Source organism: Lagopus muta, chromosome 8, assembly GCF_023343835.1.
Source record: "Lagopus muta isolate bLagMut1 chromosome 8, bLagMut1 primary, whole genome shotgun sequence".
NCBI lineage: Eukaryota > Metazoa > Chordata > Aves > Galliformes > Phasianidae > Lagopus > Lagopus muta.
Genome location: NC_064440.1, coordinates 16,638,013 through 16,655,880, shown reverse-complemented (window position 1 = coordinate 16,655,880; position 17,868 = coordinate 16,638,013). Strand labels below are relative to the sequence as shown.

The window sequence follows — 17,868 nt, the reverse complement described above, 5'->3', positions numbered from 1 at the left end:
GACTCTTTTCCGTGGTGCGGTTCCAATACTAGATAACTTGATGCATATAGCAGCTTGTCAGTCTGAGAACTGTTAAGGCCAAAAGAAAGAAAAGCTCCATTTACTGTGGAAACCCCTAGTGGGATGAAAACTATAGTTCGTTTCTTTGGATAACAAAAGACACTTCCATGTCCTCCTGACTAGCAACTTTTTTTTTTTTTTTTTTTAACATAAAAGGCGGAATGAGGGGGCAAGTGATACCCTTAATTATAACCTCCTTTTCCTGAGAATTTTAGCCTACTTTACTTGCTCAGGCTTAGCAGGACATCACTGTTTTGCTTGAGTGATAAGAAATATCATTAGGGAGCATGAGCAAAGGGTTAATTTTCCCCCTCAACGCCACACAGTATTTGAGGAGGGACAGCACTATGGAATGTGACTCTGACCTCCTCATTGTTCCCTAATGCCATCGCGGGTTGCTCTGTGCATTTCCTTGGCCTCAGCAACTCGCACTGTGGCGAGGAGCAATCACTGCTGACCAGGCAAAGCATGGGACATCTTGAAGGATTAATAATAATAATAATAAAATACAGACTTTTCTAGATCTCAAAATTGGCATGCTGTTGTCTTGTGAAGACAAGCAAACAATGTGGCATCCATCTGTTTCTCAAGAGTTTGTGTTTGTCAGAGGACCAAAGTTAACATGGAGTTTACTGATTTAGGAGCAAAAATTTAAGTGTCTTGTATATATATATATGTGTATGTATTGTTGTCACTGCTGAAGATATGCATTTTGTCATCACCTTTAATGCTATAAAATATAGTTAACATTTTGAGCCTCCTGAAATAATTGTCATATTTCCTGTGGAAAAAAGGTGGCCTGTTTTGTCTCTTTTAACAATCTTTATATCATTAAGATCTTCAACATGCTTGCTGCTACTGCTCCTTTTTCGTTCTCTTTTAATGTTGGTGTCATTGTCATGAAGGGGTAGGATAAAACATACACTGAGATCAAGGCAGGGGGGTGGAGAATTTTGTTCTGACACCTCTGTTCTGAGGACTGAGCAATGATCAGGAAGGGTTTTTCTTAATCTTATAAGAAAGGGCATTATGCGTCAGGAGATGGGTTGACTGGGAAGCCCAGAAGGCTGCAGTGGAAATGGAAGCAACCCTACAACTTCACTTTAATATCCTGAATTTGTGCAGATAAAAGTTTGTCTAATACAAATCATATATTATCTTTAATGTTGAAAAATGCAAACACAATATTGCAGTAAATTAATTTTTGTGGAGTGGAAGTAAGAAGACAATGGTTGGTGGTTAAAGAAAATCTTAAAGGAAGAAGGTAGGCTTCTCCCTTTCTAATACTGAGGAATACATTTCTTTGTATGAATTATGAGTTTTAGTCATCTGTCCACTTCATGCATTACTTGTCTTACGGTTTTCTAATCAAAACCACATTGTTTCATGATGATGTGAAGATATCAAAGTGATTTAGGATCACCTTTGTATTTTGAGTACATGTCATTGGTTATACTTGTACGCTTCTGCAGCTTATCTCCCATCTTTGTGGGTCTTTCTTCTTCTGGAAGGTTTCAGGTATGGTTATTGTAAACAATAACCTCCTCTTCAAAGGAAGTCAATAGCTATCAAGCAATAAAATTTTATATGCTTTACATTTTAAATAGTCTGTGTTTCTAGTATTGCTCTAAGAAATGTTACCTGTCCAAACTTATATTGGCACAGAGCTAATTATTGCATCATGTATGAGTCCAAATGTATGGGCATTTGAGGTAATTTTGAAGCAAAAAGCTGAAATATATACAAGGGTCAGCTGATCTCTCACTTTGTCAATAAAAAACTTCAGGAGTAGCTTTCTTGGTTCAGAAATCAGAGATACCATAAGTTCCATCTGAAAAGGCATCAAGACATGAGAAAGCAGCAGCTTTGGAGATGGGTCAGCACAGGTTTTCTTGCTGGTAGTTCTGTTGCCTTTGGTTTGCAATCTTTATTTTGCTTTTATAAGAATAAATGTAATTGCTGTCAAGTTAAAGACATGGTAGAATTATAGTTAATGTTATTTATTTTCTGCTAATTATAATTTAAAATAGACTTATTCCTCTCAGGGTGGCAGTGTGTTTGGCACTTTGCTTATGAAAAACACTAAAGATGTGGCTCTTTCTGAATGAAGATTGTAAGCTAGTGTATGTCATGCCTGCAGTAAAAATGCAGTTTAAAATAGAGTGTGTTTTTAGTTGAAAAAACAGGCAAAAATCTAAAAAGCTAATTAAAGTTATTGCAAGTGACTGCCAATGTCTGAATGTGAAATTAAGAGAAACTCATTTGAGTAACAGAAATCTGACTGTATATGTAATTTTCTTGGGAAAAAACTTATCTGAGAAGTGCCATGCAGCCAATTCATTTCGTCTGTAGCAGAAAGATGGACAGCTGTTGCATGGTGACTATTATCATTATTGTATTCCACAGTATCCGAGAAATCTGTACCACTTCAACAAAAGTTTGTGACACTTTTTATGTTCTCAAAGGAAAGAAAAAAAATGTTCTTGACATATTTAACTTTGGATTTTATCTAATTTTACTTGATTGCTTTTTTTACAAATTACGCAGGTTACCCCAATACCTATATACTGCGGACTTTGCAATATGAATCTCCAACAAATTGCATTTTCCTCATCATCAGCAGGTCATTGTTAACATATGTTGATGATGTTACTGTAAAGTATCACCAATAGTGCCCAAACAAGCTTAATACTATGTGAGCATTGTGAAATATCCTATATTTGCAGGCAAAAGTCAGCATTTATCTTCTGAACTTTTTAAACCAAGAAATCCATGTTCATTTATCAGATGTACATCTACAGATGTTTGAGTGAGAAGACACCTGGAATTTGGGCTTGTGGAACATGAAAGACTTACTGTCTGCCTTGCTTAAAGTTGACACTTTCGTGTGGCTTACCATTTAGCAGTAGTAGGTGTTCATTTTGAAATTTGGGGGAGAATTGCTCTAGACTAGTAAAGAGGGGGCAGAAGAATGGAGTTTTGAATATGCAGCATATGCACAAAACATGGTGAAAACTCAGTTAGAGATAAAGTCTGTCAAGCCAGAAGTGTGTAAATTTTAACTTTTATCCATGGAATGGTAGCTCTTGTTTTCTGGCTAATCACAGAGCAAGAACCACAGCCAGTCTCCTAAAGTTGTTATGAACAGCCTCCAAGCATGCACACAGTGTATGAGTTACAGTTACAGTCTACAAAGTACAGATTTTAATATTTAGTAAATATCACTGTGCTTGGGACACCGTATATTCCTATGCAAATTTGTTTCTGTCATCTGATCGTGGTTCCTGTTGAATGTGATGTGTCAGAATTGCAAATTGTTATTGCAGTCACTGATACAAACACTTATGAATTGTTTAAAATTTCTTCTATGGTCTGCTGCTATGTGCTCTGTAACTACGTCTTGGTTCTTGGGCCCTATGACTTATAACTGCATAAACTGTGAAGTTTTGGCTGATAATTGCTAAAGTTCACAATGGCAATATTTTTTCTTGGTGAGGAAGGGGGGGAAAAATGAAAGATTTTTTCATGTCTCTCAGATATATTGGCCTGTTCTCCAAATGACAGGTTCCTGACTGATCAACTATACCACCTGCTACTAAAGCTCAGTAATATTAGTCTGTGCAATGGTTTCATTCTCATCTCACACCTCAGAGATCTTGAGCTGAACCCCAGGCATCCCCTGTGTGTTTAAATCAGCTTAACGGCTCATACAGTGTGCTGATTTCCTTGTAGGCCTCTGTTTTCTCAAAAAGTGATCACCTTTTGCCAATGCCCTCAGGATTAAACAGGGCAGACCGGTTTTCCTTTTCTGCATTGGCTATACCTTTGTAGTCAATAAAAGACTAACTAGAAAAGAATCAGCTGATGAGAGAATCAATCTTCTGGAAGCCTCCCCACAGTTTTCTCATCATTTTTGTGCCGTCTGTCATCTCAGATTGTAAAATGGAAACCAAAACTCAGTATGTGGGAAGACTTTTAGTGCTCCTTGTTAACAAAAACAGTAAGACCAGGGGTTTTGATCTTATGAGTGTATAGGTAAACAGTAAGCTGTAAGTGAGCACTCTTGAAGTAGCTTTTCCATGTTTCTAATGGAGGCCTGCAAAAAATTATCAAAGAAGTATCACAAAGGTCTCATAACATACTGTAATGTAGATATCCATTCTGAGTAGGTCAGGTTAAATCTGAAGTTCTTCTATATAACAATACAGGGGTATCTTACAGAACAGCTGCACCATTTACCATGGTATAAAAGCCATATAAATAGAAAAGGATTGTAAAGTATAAGTGAACTTTTTTCCTCTAGCTGCTTGCTAAGATAAAGCAGCGGTCTGTCTTGATAACTAGAATTGCACAACAAAATTTAAGTTTCTTGAATAATAGTCTGCTTTAAGATGGTTTATAATGACAGATGGAACAACTTAAAAAAGAATTGAAGGTTCATCATAATCATCATTCTTTACAGTTCTACATTTTTCATTCACATGTATCACAGTAATTTACAAATATTAATTCAGTGTTATAATCACCCACCCACGAAGCAGGTCAGCATCCCAGTTTTACAGAAGTTCAAAGTAGGGTACCAAGAGGTTAAGAGCTGTGAGGAATTAAAGGGTCTGTTGGTATACACCAGAAGGCTGGTGATGGGGACTCTATTTTTGCCACACCATACTTTAAGCTTCATTTTAAATCTGATTTCCTTCCCTGGACTCAAAATCTAGGGAAGGGTAACATAGGATGTCCAGTGGGGTTATGTTAGTGACTGATTGGTGGTCATGCAGGAATGCTAAGAAATATTTAACTGATATAACAATAAGTATCCTATGTAGTATCCTATAGAAGGGAAGTTCTGAAGCTTCACGTTTTCCAGAAACTGTGGTGTGTATCATCACTTTATGATGAACGGCTGTAGCAGACTTCATCCATTCCATTTGCCTGACAATTAATTGGGCAGCAAATCTAAAGTTCCTGAAAAGAGCATATTAACTCTGATTCCTTCTGCTTTTATGCCAGTGAAGAAAAAAATAAAAAATCTCTACTCTCTGCCTCAACTTCAGCAAGACTTTTGACACTGTCTTCCATAATATCCTCATAAGTAAGCTTAGGAAGTTTAGATGAATGAATAGTGATGTGGATTGAGAACTGGCTGACTGTCAGAGCTCAGAGGGTTGTGATCAGTGGTGTAGAGTCCAGTCAGAGGCTGTAGCTAGTTCCAGGGATTTGTGCTGGGTCTGGTCTTTTTCAGTATCTTCATCAATGACTTGGATGAAAGGATAGAATGCACCCTTGGCAAATTTGCTGAGGATTGGTTTGGAGGAGTGGCTGACATGCACCAGAAGGCTGTGCTGCCATTCAGTGAGACCTAGATAGGCTAAAGAATTTGGACAGGAACCTTATGAGATTCAACAAGGGTTGGTGTAGAGTCATACACCTGGAGAGGAGTAACTGCATGCATCAGTACAGGATAAGGGCTGAGCTGCTGGAAAGGAACTCTGCAGAGAAGGACCTGGGTGCCCCATTGGATACCAGGTTGACCATGTGCCAGCAGTGGCCAAGAAGGCCAATGGCATCATAAAGGTGCATTAAAAAGATCGTGGCAAGCAAGTCGAGGGAGGTGATCCTTCCACTCTACTCTGTCCTGATGAGGTCACATCTGGAGTACTGTTCTGGTCTCCTCAGTTCAAGAAAGACAGGGAATTGCTGCAGAGAGCTTGGTAGAGGGCTACAAAGATGATTAAGAGCCTGGAGCATCTCCCTTATGAGGACAATTGGAGACCTGGGACTGTTCAGCCCAGAGAAAGGAATACTGAGAGGGGATCTTATTAGCACTTATAGATGTCTGAAGGGTGGATGAAAAGAGAATGGGACCAGGCTCTTTTCAGTGATGCTCAACAACGGGACAATTGGCAACAAGCACAAACTAGAACATAGGAAATTCTGTATGAGCATGATTAAAAAAAATCTTTACTTTGATGGTGATAAAGCATTGGAATAAGCTGCCCGTGTTGTCTGTGGTCTCCTTCTGGACTCTTTCCTGTGTAACCTCTGCTATGGAGCCTAACAGTACTGTTGGACTAGATCTCCAGAAGTGCATTCCAACCCATATGACTCTACAATTCTGTGATCTTTGTCCAATAGTGATGGCAAGAACAGTAAAAACTGAGACACCCCTCCTGCAGCTCATCACTAGCTAAATCACAGCTAGTAATTGGGAACTTTCTAAGAACACTACTGTAATATACAGCTAATCAACAGCTGCACATGTGGTGATATTTTTATATTAAAAGCATAGGGGTGAACAAATAGATATGTGAAAGAAGGTAACATAATTTGTAGTGCTTTGTAATTTCTAGGGAAGTCCATTTCACAGCACTGAATATGAGAAATTCAGAAAAATGGTAGAGAGGTTTCTGCTCTTCCTTTAGCAGAGATTCGGACTCTGAAATATTTAGCATGTTCTGCCTCACTTAAAAGCCCAAGCGACTTCATTGCACAGCAGATGAGTCTCTCCTCATAAAATAAATAAGTAAGTCTAAAGGCTTTTAAACAAATCTTCATTTCTGTAAATCTGTAGAGAATAGTGGTGGGTTAGATCTCAGTATTGGATTCCAGAAATATACAGGGATTCCTGTGCTTGGGGCATGGTGCCACTAAGATGAGAGTAACTCTGATGGTTCTTCATAGCCATCTTCATTCCTTGACAGCTCCAGATGGTCGCTGATCGTGCAGGGCTGCTTTAATGTCTGTTTTGGAGACCTTTGCCAGAAAAAAATTGTTCTAGAAAATATATTGAACGTTATCCATCTTTTGGTAATTACTTCAGGGCTCTTTTGTAGAGAGTGGGGGAAAAAGATGGATTTAATAACTGTTTCCCTTACTATCTCTGTTATTTGTAAAGACAGAAGAAATGAGAACTGTTACAACTTCAGGGTCTTTAGGGGCAGCCAAACTGGTTTGGGCTGCTGTGGATGTTGTTTCAGCTTCTGCTCAACTGTCAGATTGATGATACCTACTCTAGCAATGCCAACTAGCAAACCCCATGGCATTTGGCAGGTATGAACAATACAGATTTTGATTATAAAGAGTCTTTATCTTTTAAATAATAATTTAAAAAGTATACTGCTATTCAGCATTATTTAGAAGCTGCTTTGTTGTCATTTCAAGGTGACATCTGCCAGGTGGCTGCTCTCCCTTCTTACCCCAAAGATTTAACTATTGGTCACAGAGTCTCTCTCTTTAGGGCCGCTTCATCAGGTTCACAGCACTACCGATATGTTCTGGACTTCTGCCTAGATCATCTTTTGAAGAAAATCTGTTTATATAGGGTTTACACTGGCTGTACACACCACACTGCAATTGTTTTTCCTGAATTAACCTCAACATTTTATCTACATTGTGAATTTACAACTTTTACAACCAAATTCATGCTTTGAAAGACAATATAATCGTAGTTGCTAAGTATAACTCCTACAAAACTGTTCAACTTGCATTAACTATTTCCAGATGCAGCAGAGTATATTTTGGTTTGAGAGTTGCTTCAAAGCACATCAAAAGAAGTGCTACAGTTTATTTCACTTGGTAACTTATTAACTGCTATGTTACCCTAAACATTGAACCTTACTTTATCTGAGTGCAAGCAGCATGTTCTTGCATCAAAAATCAAAATCAGAATTTGTAAGGAAGTGCCAGGGAATACCTCACCATTTTTACCAGAAGTATTTTTAATTGGATGTACATGCTGATATTTTTCTTCCAGCTTACCTAGCAAATAAGCTTTATCTTTGAGGCTGTAATAGATTAACAGAGTATGGATGCATCAAATAATATATGGCAATCTGCCATTGATTTCATTTTGCAATATCTCTTAATCTTATAGATTTTGTATGGTCTGAATTAAGTCTGAGAGAAGTTGAAATGATCTCTTTCTCCTTTGTAGCATCAGAAGTCCCACCAAAGGGCAATGTAGTTGCCTTCCGGATATAGTATAATATTCCGTATATAAGATAACTATTATAAAGAATAGTGAAAACTAAGATTTGATTTATTAAAGCAATTAAAAATTTGGACTCCCTACATAGTGGATCAAAAACAGAGGTGCAGTTTTTATTGTTAAGCCATAGTTTAACAATAAAAGAAATGCAAGTGGTTTTGTAATGTCTTCACATGTTCAGTTATGTTTCTAGTTTGTTGAATTTGTTACCTTATTTCTTACCTATAAAATCAAATACAAGATACCCAAACTTCAAAGCAAAACAGTAGAAGGTTCAAACTGCCCAGACTCATGAACTATTGTCAGCAGAGCTTAGCCTTTTCAGAGTAATATAAAAATTTAGATACAAAGAACAGAATGGGTTCATCACCCACATACCTGTTCTGTTGTTTGTTTGGTAGCAGACTGTGGTTATAATACCTAATTCTGACTTCTGTACAAAAGTTCTGAAAATACTTAGTATAAGAATTTCTTGTCACATCTTTTTACTGTGTTTTTCCTGCTATAAATTGGTTAGTCTTATACAACTTGTTAAAGTAGTTTTCTCTCTGTTATGCTACACGAAATCAACTTGTACAAGGCAAAACTTAAGATGAAAAATGTTCTCAAATCAAAACCCCTTCCAGATTTGCTTTTGGTTGTCCCAAGGTAATTTTCCTGCTGCAAATGCATTTCTTACATAGCTTACTCAGAATCTACTGTCTTCTTACTGCTAATCCAACATTATGTGCCATGGCATCAAAGCCCCCACAATTCACTCCTTGGAACACTCGGAAGCTAACATCCAATTAAACCCAGAAAAAGTCTTCTATCTCCTGAGCACACATATCGTGGAGGACCTAATTTAAAGCAGGTTAGAGTATAGGTTTATATTGTGAGGCATCTTTTCTGCATGCAAAGCAGTCTTGATAAAATGAGATACCTACATAAGCACACAAAATCTCTAGGTATAGCTCAATTAATTGAAGCTAGGAGAATTATTCTTTGGCTCCCCATGAGTCACATATCACGGCTTTTACTAGAGGGCATTTGCTACAATGGCTATCATTTCTGCATTCTCATCAGAGAATAGTTGTCCAGGTGTGTTTGTTGCAATCTGGTGTCCATTGGCACAAAGGCATAGGATTAGGCGTGCAACAAACAAGTCATTCCTACACTAGAGGGAAAAAAAAATGAATAATATGAAGAAACAACTGAATGGATAAGGATTAGCATTTACTCTGTGTAGCAGTCAGTCCAGATTGCAGAAATAATGGTGTACCTGTCAATCACTGGCTTAGCTAAAACGTTGCATGCATCAACATCTGCCAGCATTGTCATGTGGAACCTTTCAGAACATTATGTAAAGAATAGAAATCATTGCTTAAAGTGTCTTTATTTTTCCCTTGTTTGAATATTTCTCACATATAGTAAATATAAAAAGATAAACTGTATGAATGGAATGCAATAAGGATGGGGGAATTGAATTTAAAAGACAGGCTAGAGAATACAGAGTCTCCACAGCACAAAATGAATGATGGATTATGAATTTGTTAAAACTGTGTCATGTGGGGTTGAAATACACTGAACTGTTTCTGTGTGTAAGGTAGCCATAGTTTAAGTTAATGTCAGGATTGCATCACTGCAGCCTTCGGGAGCACAAGCATATTTTAATGGAATATAAGGAATACGGGTGTTTTGCAGGAACCTAAGTGCAGTGAAAGGTCTGCAAACATGCTCTTTAGCAGATAGCTAAGCTGTCTTGCTTGCAGGATGAGTCCTTGTCTGCTGGAGTGGGTGGCACCCCTTCTCAGAGCACCTTCCTCTGCTCTGTGGTAAATAACTGAGTACTCGCACACTCGAGGTGAAGTAGCAATCAAAAAAGAAGATTCTTGGTCAAAACACTGTATTTAAAATTATACAGAAGGCAGCATTTTGCTGAGATCAGACAGATTTGTCAAGTTTTAATTTCTTATTTTGGGGGAGATCAAATATCCCATTTTGTAAAAAAAAAAAAAAAAAAAAAAAAAAGCAACAATCAGTTTGAGCTTAAAATGGTTCGTCATTTAAAAACACAAATTATAGCAAAAAGGCAAACCACAAGCTGGATATTTCAGATCATTAAAACAATACATTTTTCAATCAGGTAAACTTGATCTCTTTTTTAAAATAAAAATGTGTTTTTGTATTTATTATTCTGAAGTGGGAATTAGAAAAAGTCTTACATGGGAAAAAAACCTTAAGTTCTCTCAGGGTAAGAAAACAGCCTTTTACTAATTTCTTCCTATTATAATGCATTCTATTTTGGTTATGCTTTCTAGTTTTATGCCACCATTTCCTTATTCCACTCCTTCCTTTCCCCTTCTCTGTCTTTCAAGTTGGAAAAAAATATTGTGGAGGTAAAGTTGGGAAAGTGCAGTTTAGAAACTTTAGATTATTATTCTTTATGGTTTTTATTTTCTCAGCTGTCTGTTCCTCATTACTCTGTTGCTTAATAATGTCTCATGCCCTTTTTTTCCCCACTTACTGTACTGTGTGTAATTTTTTAACTTAATGCTCTTTTTGTTAACTTCCTGATTGTTAAGGTGGTTTTTATTTGTGGTTTATTTGTTTATTACTATTTTTTATCTTGAATGCGATTAGGGTTTTTAAAAAATTATTTTTAATTTTCCTGTTTTGTTCTTGTCTTCTTTCATTTCTTGTTCACTATCCTCTAACAGGAATGTAAAGAGAATGCCTTGAGATATTCATTTTTGCTTTTAGGTTTTTTCTTTATATTTTCTCTAAATCCATTTGATTTGTCGTAACCTTCACTTGCCAACTCTCCCTTCTCATTTTTCTCTAGCCTCCAGTTTCGCTCTTTGTAGCCATCCTTGCATCTGCGCAGTTTTCCTTGCCTTCTTTCCACTTTTTGCTGTGACTGCTGCTTTGCATAGGAAAAAATGAGGCAGGCTTACCAAATGGCAGCAGTACAGCTGCTTCATCCCACACTGAAAGGGACAAAGTGGAGAGGAAAGAGCAGAGAATTAGGAAAGAGGTAATGAGTTAAGTGTTCTCTTAGAAGACTGATGAAAAAAGAATGCCAAGTACTCTTAGACAATAATAAAAAAGATGATGGGAAATGCAACTTTTGCATAGTTCACGTTATTATTTTGTATTATTTATATTACAAGTCTACTTCAGAGTCTCTTTGAAGACACAGAAGTCTCACCTCCCTGGGTTCTGTACAAATACTCAGGAAAAGGCAGTATTTGTCATGGGGTATGCATTACACAAACAGGTGAAGTGAACAAAAGGAGGAGATGAGCACACATAACAAATATCTGTTGTTTTGTAAATCAGGTCAATAGCAGAGGAGGAAGCACACGATCTATGTCATCTTACACTCATCCAATGTCCAGGCAGTGGGTCACATTTATTGTCTCCAATTTAGTGTATTTTTCTGGTTGTTGGTTGCTTTTCTGTCTCTGGAAGCTTCATGATTTTTACACTTGATCTGTAACAGCCTTCTTTTTGTCTCTGCAGAACTGGTTATTGTATCTCTAGTTTCTTAAAAGCCTTCTATTTTTTAGAACCTCCTATCCATATCAGCATTTCTGCTCATGCTCCGCCAAGCTTCTCTGCCACCCCTGCTTGTGACTTTGCTACTCATATGGCTTTTGCCACCTTTGGCACCAATATCAATTTCAGAGTTGGTGGCAGACAAAGCATAAGCTCTTATCTTGCAATTGAATATTAAATCTGTGAACTTAGAATCAGTTTGATGAGCTTACTCCACTGGCAGTGTATAGAAGTGATAGAAGAAAAGAAACATTTAATCATAATCATGTAAAAGCTTATTTCAATAATTTATGCCTAAATGGTTAATAGCAACAAAAGAACTGGAGTAATCTGGTGAGAAAATCAAAAAACATCTAGTTGAAACCAGAGGAACATGGAGTCATTTTTAAAATAGAAAAGAGCAGAACCAGAACAGAAAACAAATTTTCTTTGCCCCCCGAAAAAGAAAAATTTGATCCAACAAGTGTACAGTAGCATTTGTGTGAAAAACTTCACAGAAAATTAATTTACATCAAAAATTTCAAGAACTAGTTCTCACTCTGTCTTAGAAACTTATCTATATAAATCTACTGAAGCATTTTATAATTGTATAAAAGCATATTGTTTGGTATTGGCGCAAATATCATTCTATTATTATTATTAGTGTGCAGAAGTCTGCACACTACACTTATACAATACTTATACAAAGTATTTGAGCATAATATTATGTGTTTGCTACTGCCCAGTGGTCCCCCATGGACAGGATGTCAGATCTATTTATGTATTTCTTTAGGTATTGCCCTGTTAGCCTAGTGCTAGCTTGGGAAGAGGATATACCCCTATGCTGTTGTTATAGATGGAATGTTTCTACCCTATAGGAGAGCAAATGCCTGTGCTTTTGGAAATGAAGGTTGCAAGCCCTGTTCTCCAAGCCATATGCACGTAGCTAGCTGCTGACCATGGATGCATGTATTCAGCCACTAGCTTGTATACACTGGAAAGCCTTTTCTCCTAAAGAATTTCTTTGTTCTGTTTTTATTTCTATAATATTACTAATGTTCCCAGGAACTCATAAGCATACACAAACCTGAACCACTTCACCTACTCTCAGAGATATGACAAGCTTATTTTCAAGTGTACAGTTCTCCTACAGCTGCTGTACAAAAGATCATATTTATAAAGCCGATCTCTTATCTGAAGGAGTAGCTTCATTATTCTACTTCATTGCCTGATAGCCCCGGCTCGGAGAGCTGTGTGAATGGTAACCACAAAGCTGTTCCATTATTTAACTCTAAGCTGCTCTCCATGACTCTCTCTAGGTGGATTTCATCATTTTCCTCCATGTAGAATTTTTTTTTTTTCAGTTTGTTCATATTTGAAGAGAAAAATAAAGAGAAATAGGGAATAGAAAACTTGGCGAGGCCAATTTTACCAGTCTTGGAGCCCCTGCAAAGCCATTCATTTGGTGCCCTTGATTATGGTAAAGGTGGAAGTACCACTTTCATTCTCTTTTTCCTTAAAGGTGCTTTGTTTCGAAGGAGAGCAATGATAAAAGTCAACAGCAGTTTTCACATTTGAGTTGTATGGATGGGATTTTTTGAGCATTTCATTTAATGTGAAAATATTTGAAGTTCTTGTGTTTTTTTGTGAATGGGCAGGTTAAGATGTTTACAGGATATTTACAAGCAGCCGTTGTTATTTTTTTCCAGCGCACTAACAGTATACATTACTAGATGGCTTGTAGGGAAAAGTTGTTTTCAATCTGTCTGTTCCTGAGTAGAAAATAACAACTGAATCCAGGTTAAATGTAAATTCTTTTAATGTGAAACAATGATTTTGGGTAGGTTTATATTTTGTTATGTTAACTGCCTTGTTTTTATCTGATCTATACAATTGCTGGTATTTTACAGTTTTTACAAATTAAACACTTCTCAAATTTAGATTTTTGGCATTTGTAAATTAAATAAGCAATATAAATACTATCTCCCACCATTTTGACATTTGTGTAAGGAATCTTCTCAAATACATTGTGTTGCTTTTTTGCTAAATCATTAGAATAAACTGTGTTCTACCACGAGTTGTTGAATAACCCTCACAATAATACCTTCATTTATAATCAGGTTTATGATACCTGTTAGTTGTGGTCTGAAATACTTATTTACAGGAGGAAGGGAGAGTTGGTAACCTCCCTTATTAGCAATTCCGTATGGGCAGCAATACACATTTCCCCTGTGCATTCCCAAGGCAGGCTGGGGACTCCCTGCCTGCTACAGGAGGGGCTGCAGGGCTCCTAAGTTGCTGCTTCACATTCTGGCTGTGCCTTAGTGCTCTTGTCTTCTCCATATGCCTTTAAGTCAGTGACTGCTCAAAACCTCAGCAAATGTTAAAACTGAGATGGCAGTTCTTCATTAGTAGGTTACTGTCAAGTAACTGCTAAGCATATATTACTTGAGTTGTAGTTTTGACCTTTTTTTCCTTGCAATGCTAATGTGAAGGATTAAAGTCGTCACTGTAATGGCTCAGCCTATGCCACCATCAGTTCTTGGACTTGGCAACCACCCTTGAGAAGGTCAAAAGTAGGCCAATTTTAATCCATAACAACACAAATATTTGTCAAATTGGCAGAAGCCCAACAGCCTTCTTGATGTTGTAGCATAGGTGTCGCAAATCAGAACTCCCTCATCTTCTGGCTTGAATCTCATGGGAGCATTTTTGATGGTGCACCTGTGGAGGGAGGAGTACCATGGGGATTTTGCCATTCTAGAAGCATCTGCTCAACCAGAAAAAGATGGGTAGAGAAATGAGCTGAGTGCTCCATTGCCATGAAGATTTTCTAGTCTGGAGTAGGACTTAGGGAATTGTAGCCACGGATATGGCTATAGTGGTAATTCCCTAACATATGTCAGCCTCTAGACATTATTGAAATAGTAAAATTACAGAATTGTATTGGTTGTGGATAACTTTTGCCACAGAGTTCCTGCTGAAAACATCTGCCTTTGGTACTCCCCCTTCCACTCCCCCCTTCACCTGTAATGTTTGAATTACAGTCTTGTCAGTGAATCATTGTCTGTTGCAAACCTCTTGGGATATAAACAACTTTCCTTTAGATGTGCACTAAGTGAACCGAGATGAGGTAAAAACTGCCTTTTTAAAAGTTGTTTTATTCTATATGGAAAATGCTACTGAATCTTAACAGAAGTTCCAGCCTTCAAAAGGCTTTATTTTCAATCCAGCAAAAATCCATTCTACATCTTTAAGAAAGTCTTCTTTTCCCTTTGTACCGGGTGTATATTCATTGATAAGTAAATGCTTTAAGTGCTTCTAGCTAAGTAAGTTAAGTCTTCACAGTCATAGTTAGGAGTGGGATGAAGGAGGGCTGCTCTAATCCAATTCACCCCACTACAAAATCAACTGAGAAATCACGCTGCCTGGAGAAGACAACTTTAAAAAAATTCCTTCTGTGTTTGTAAATCATTTAATTTATATCTCAAAATATTTTTCCTGAATATATAGACATACAAGATTGTTGACTCTCTAGCCTTCATTGTCTTTAATTCAATTTTGCAGTTTTTAAAAAACATGCTGACATTAGTTTAAAAGTCCATGACTTGCAGCAGCTGAAGAAGGGAGTTGATTGGGTGGGAGTCTCTTCTATTATTGGTACCCCAAAATTGAAATACTTCCTTGTATGCAGACCTCAGTGTCACAAGGAACGGCTGAGAATACCTATTTTTCCTTAAGAGAAAATAAATTGCCTTCATGTATAAAAGCCTGTACAATGTTGTTTTTAGCTTTGGATTAGTTTTAGCGAGTATATTATGGTAATTTGTAAGAACTTGAGATTTTTTCTTGGACGGAATTAATTCCTTTGAGTTAGCAGAATGCTCCCAATCTAGCATGGATGTGTTAGAGCAGGTGAGGCTGAGAGGTGCTAACTGGCTGTCAGAGTCAGGCACAGACCTTGCTGTGACAGCAAGCGTGCCAAGCACGCTGAGACTCACCGGCAGCACTCAGTGCTCCTGGGAGATGCTCTGGAAACACAGCATAGTGCCAGGCAGTGTTTGGACTTTTGGATTACAGCAAAAGTTTAGTTATAACTTCTAATGCTCAATTAAAACACTCCTGGTCTAGGGATGTAGCATTTGGTGACTGTGTTATAATTGTCACAAAGGACGTGATCCAGCACATGGGTAAGTCAAGGGGGCAGTTTTATTGACTTCAGTAGGTGTTGGATGAAGCCCAGATTTATGAGTTAACACTGATCTGTGTGAGTCAAAGCTAAAAGTTTGCTGTTGTTTTAAACAAAAACTTATGATCTTGGAATGATTTTTTTTTTTTTATTTTTGGAATGAAGTGAAAATTGGCTGGGAGTTTTGTTTTATTTGTTTTATGATAAAGTGGCCTTGCACTGTCTGTACGAAGTGGTATTTGATACTGGTTTGGAAAATGAATTTCACTTTAAACTAAGCAGAGCTATATTGTGAAAGAAGATAAAGGTTAGAGGAAGCTGAAATGTTGTTAGGATGTATGATAAAAATTCATTAGCAAAAATGATGACTTCATTAACATTGTTTATATGAAAATTAAGGAAGTCTATGAATTTAAACAGCAACTCAATAGAGTAAAACTGGTAAAATTGTTTTCAATGACCATTCCAGTTGTTTTCTTTTTTTGTTGTTGTTTTTTTTTAATTGTACACTGTTGCCTTCTCTGCTATTGTTAGACCTCTTTATTCCTATATCTCGGACAGCTTTTATGCTTATTTTTCTGGCATTGGAATTCTTCGCAAAATAACTCAATATCTCTTTTTCTTGCACAGAGGGATTTTAAGGACTAGAAGTAAAATCTCTTGTAGATAGGCATTTCTACAGTGCCTCTTCTGAACTTTCTAAAATGGAGAGCTATCCACTGTTGACTACCTCTAGAAAACATTGTGATTGTCCTCTTAAGCTGCTGTCTTCAGTTAGAGAAAATAATTTGAGCTGGAAAATGAATTTCACTCCAAAGATGCATCCCCGTCTCTTTCCTTTTATACATTTCTGTAAGTACAGTGCTATATTTTATTCTGCAGTATTCCCTTTGTTTTCCAATGTAAAGGATTGTAACGAGTGGGCCATGCTTCAGCCAGTCTCCTTTTCCAAATATAATTTCTCTTCCAAAACTAGGGGATCATAGGAATGCCCCAATCAAAGGAGCAGTATACTACTTCATTACAGTTTGCACTTGAAGGGAGGCACTTTCATTTTCTGATTACTTGTTATATGTTCTAGTGAGTGATCTGAATTGTACTTAAAAATTAAATTTTTATTGGGTGCTAATGAATTATTTATTTATTTTAAAATGTAGTCATCTGCAATCAGATTTTTTTTTCTGTCAGTTTCTATATTTGGAATCTGCTGATAGTTACTGGAAGCTGTTTGGGGATTGGAATACTCAGCACTATTGTATTGTGATCAATAATTAAATTTAGTGCTGACATGCATCTAGTTTATGCAGCAGCCTCTGACAGTCCCATCTTGCAAAATTAATCCTTTCCAATTTATTTAATAGGAGACTTGAACAATAAAATAATTCAAATGAGTACCAATGTAGGATTATTTTTGGTCAATATTACTTTATAATAAATTGGGACCACATACTCATTAGTAAATTAACTGTCAAACCTGAAAACAGCTTTTTTTTCCTTTTTTTTTTTTTTTTTTTGTTGTTGTTGTTGTTTAAAGGTAATTATTGGTACTGAAGACAAGAAGGCACTTAACCTTGCTATGCAGTTGTCCTTACCACAGTGTTTTTTATTCCAGGCTATAACTACCCATCAAAGCTGCAGAGAAAAAATAATTAGAGATATTAAATGGATAGAATATTAACTATTAAAAAACCATATTCGTTAAAAGCTGTTAGTCCTTTGGATCTGTTGCTAATAAAGAATTTTCTTTGGGATTTCTTTTTTTTTCCTAAGCTTAAAAACAAATGGCTAAAAAAAAAAAAAAAAAAAAAGTCCAAATAAAACTCACTGAAAACTGCAAAAAAGAAAAAAAGAAAAAAAGCCAAAATGACTATGTGAAAGAGTAAATTTACTAAAGAAACAAGACATGCATGAAGGAAAGTCTAAAGAAAGAAAAAGTTGGTAAAATACTTCAATTTTAAAAATGTAAATAATATAAACATAGTCTTCTTTCCAATCATTTGACTTATAACAGTGACCTGCTGCAAACTGTATGTTCTCCCCTTTCACGGCTCATTTATTTCAGTTGCTTTCACTGTTTACTCCTACTTTAGGTGTTTATAGGCCTGGTGGAGAA

At 36.7% G+C, this 17,868-nt stretch overlaps 1 long non-coding RNA gene across 1 annotated transcript in view; it reads left to right on the top strand.

Moving 5' to 3' along the window:
- LOC125696780 (uncharacterized) overlaps nucleotides 1-17,096 on the top strand; it is a 91,370-nt gene extending 74,274 nt beyond the window's left edge. The window contains exon 3 of the long non-coding RNA XR_007378530.1: nucleotides 16,386-17,096. This is a non-coding gene — a long non-coding RNA (uncharacterized LOC125696780). The remainder of the gene's footprint in view (nucleotides 1-16,385) is intronic.
- Nucleotides 17,097-17,868: the final 772 nt, after the last annotated feature.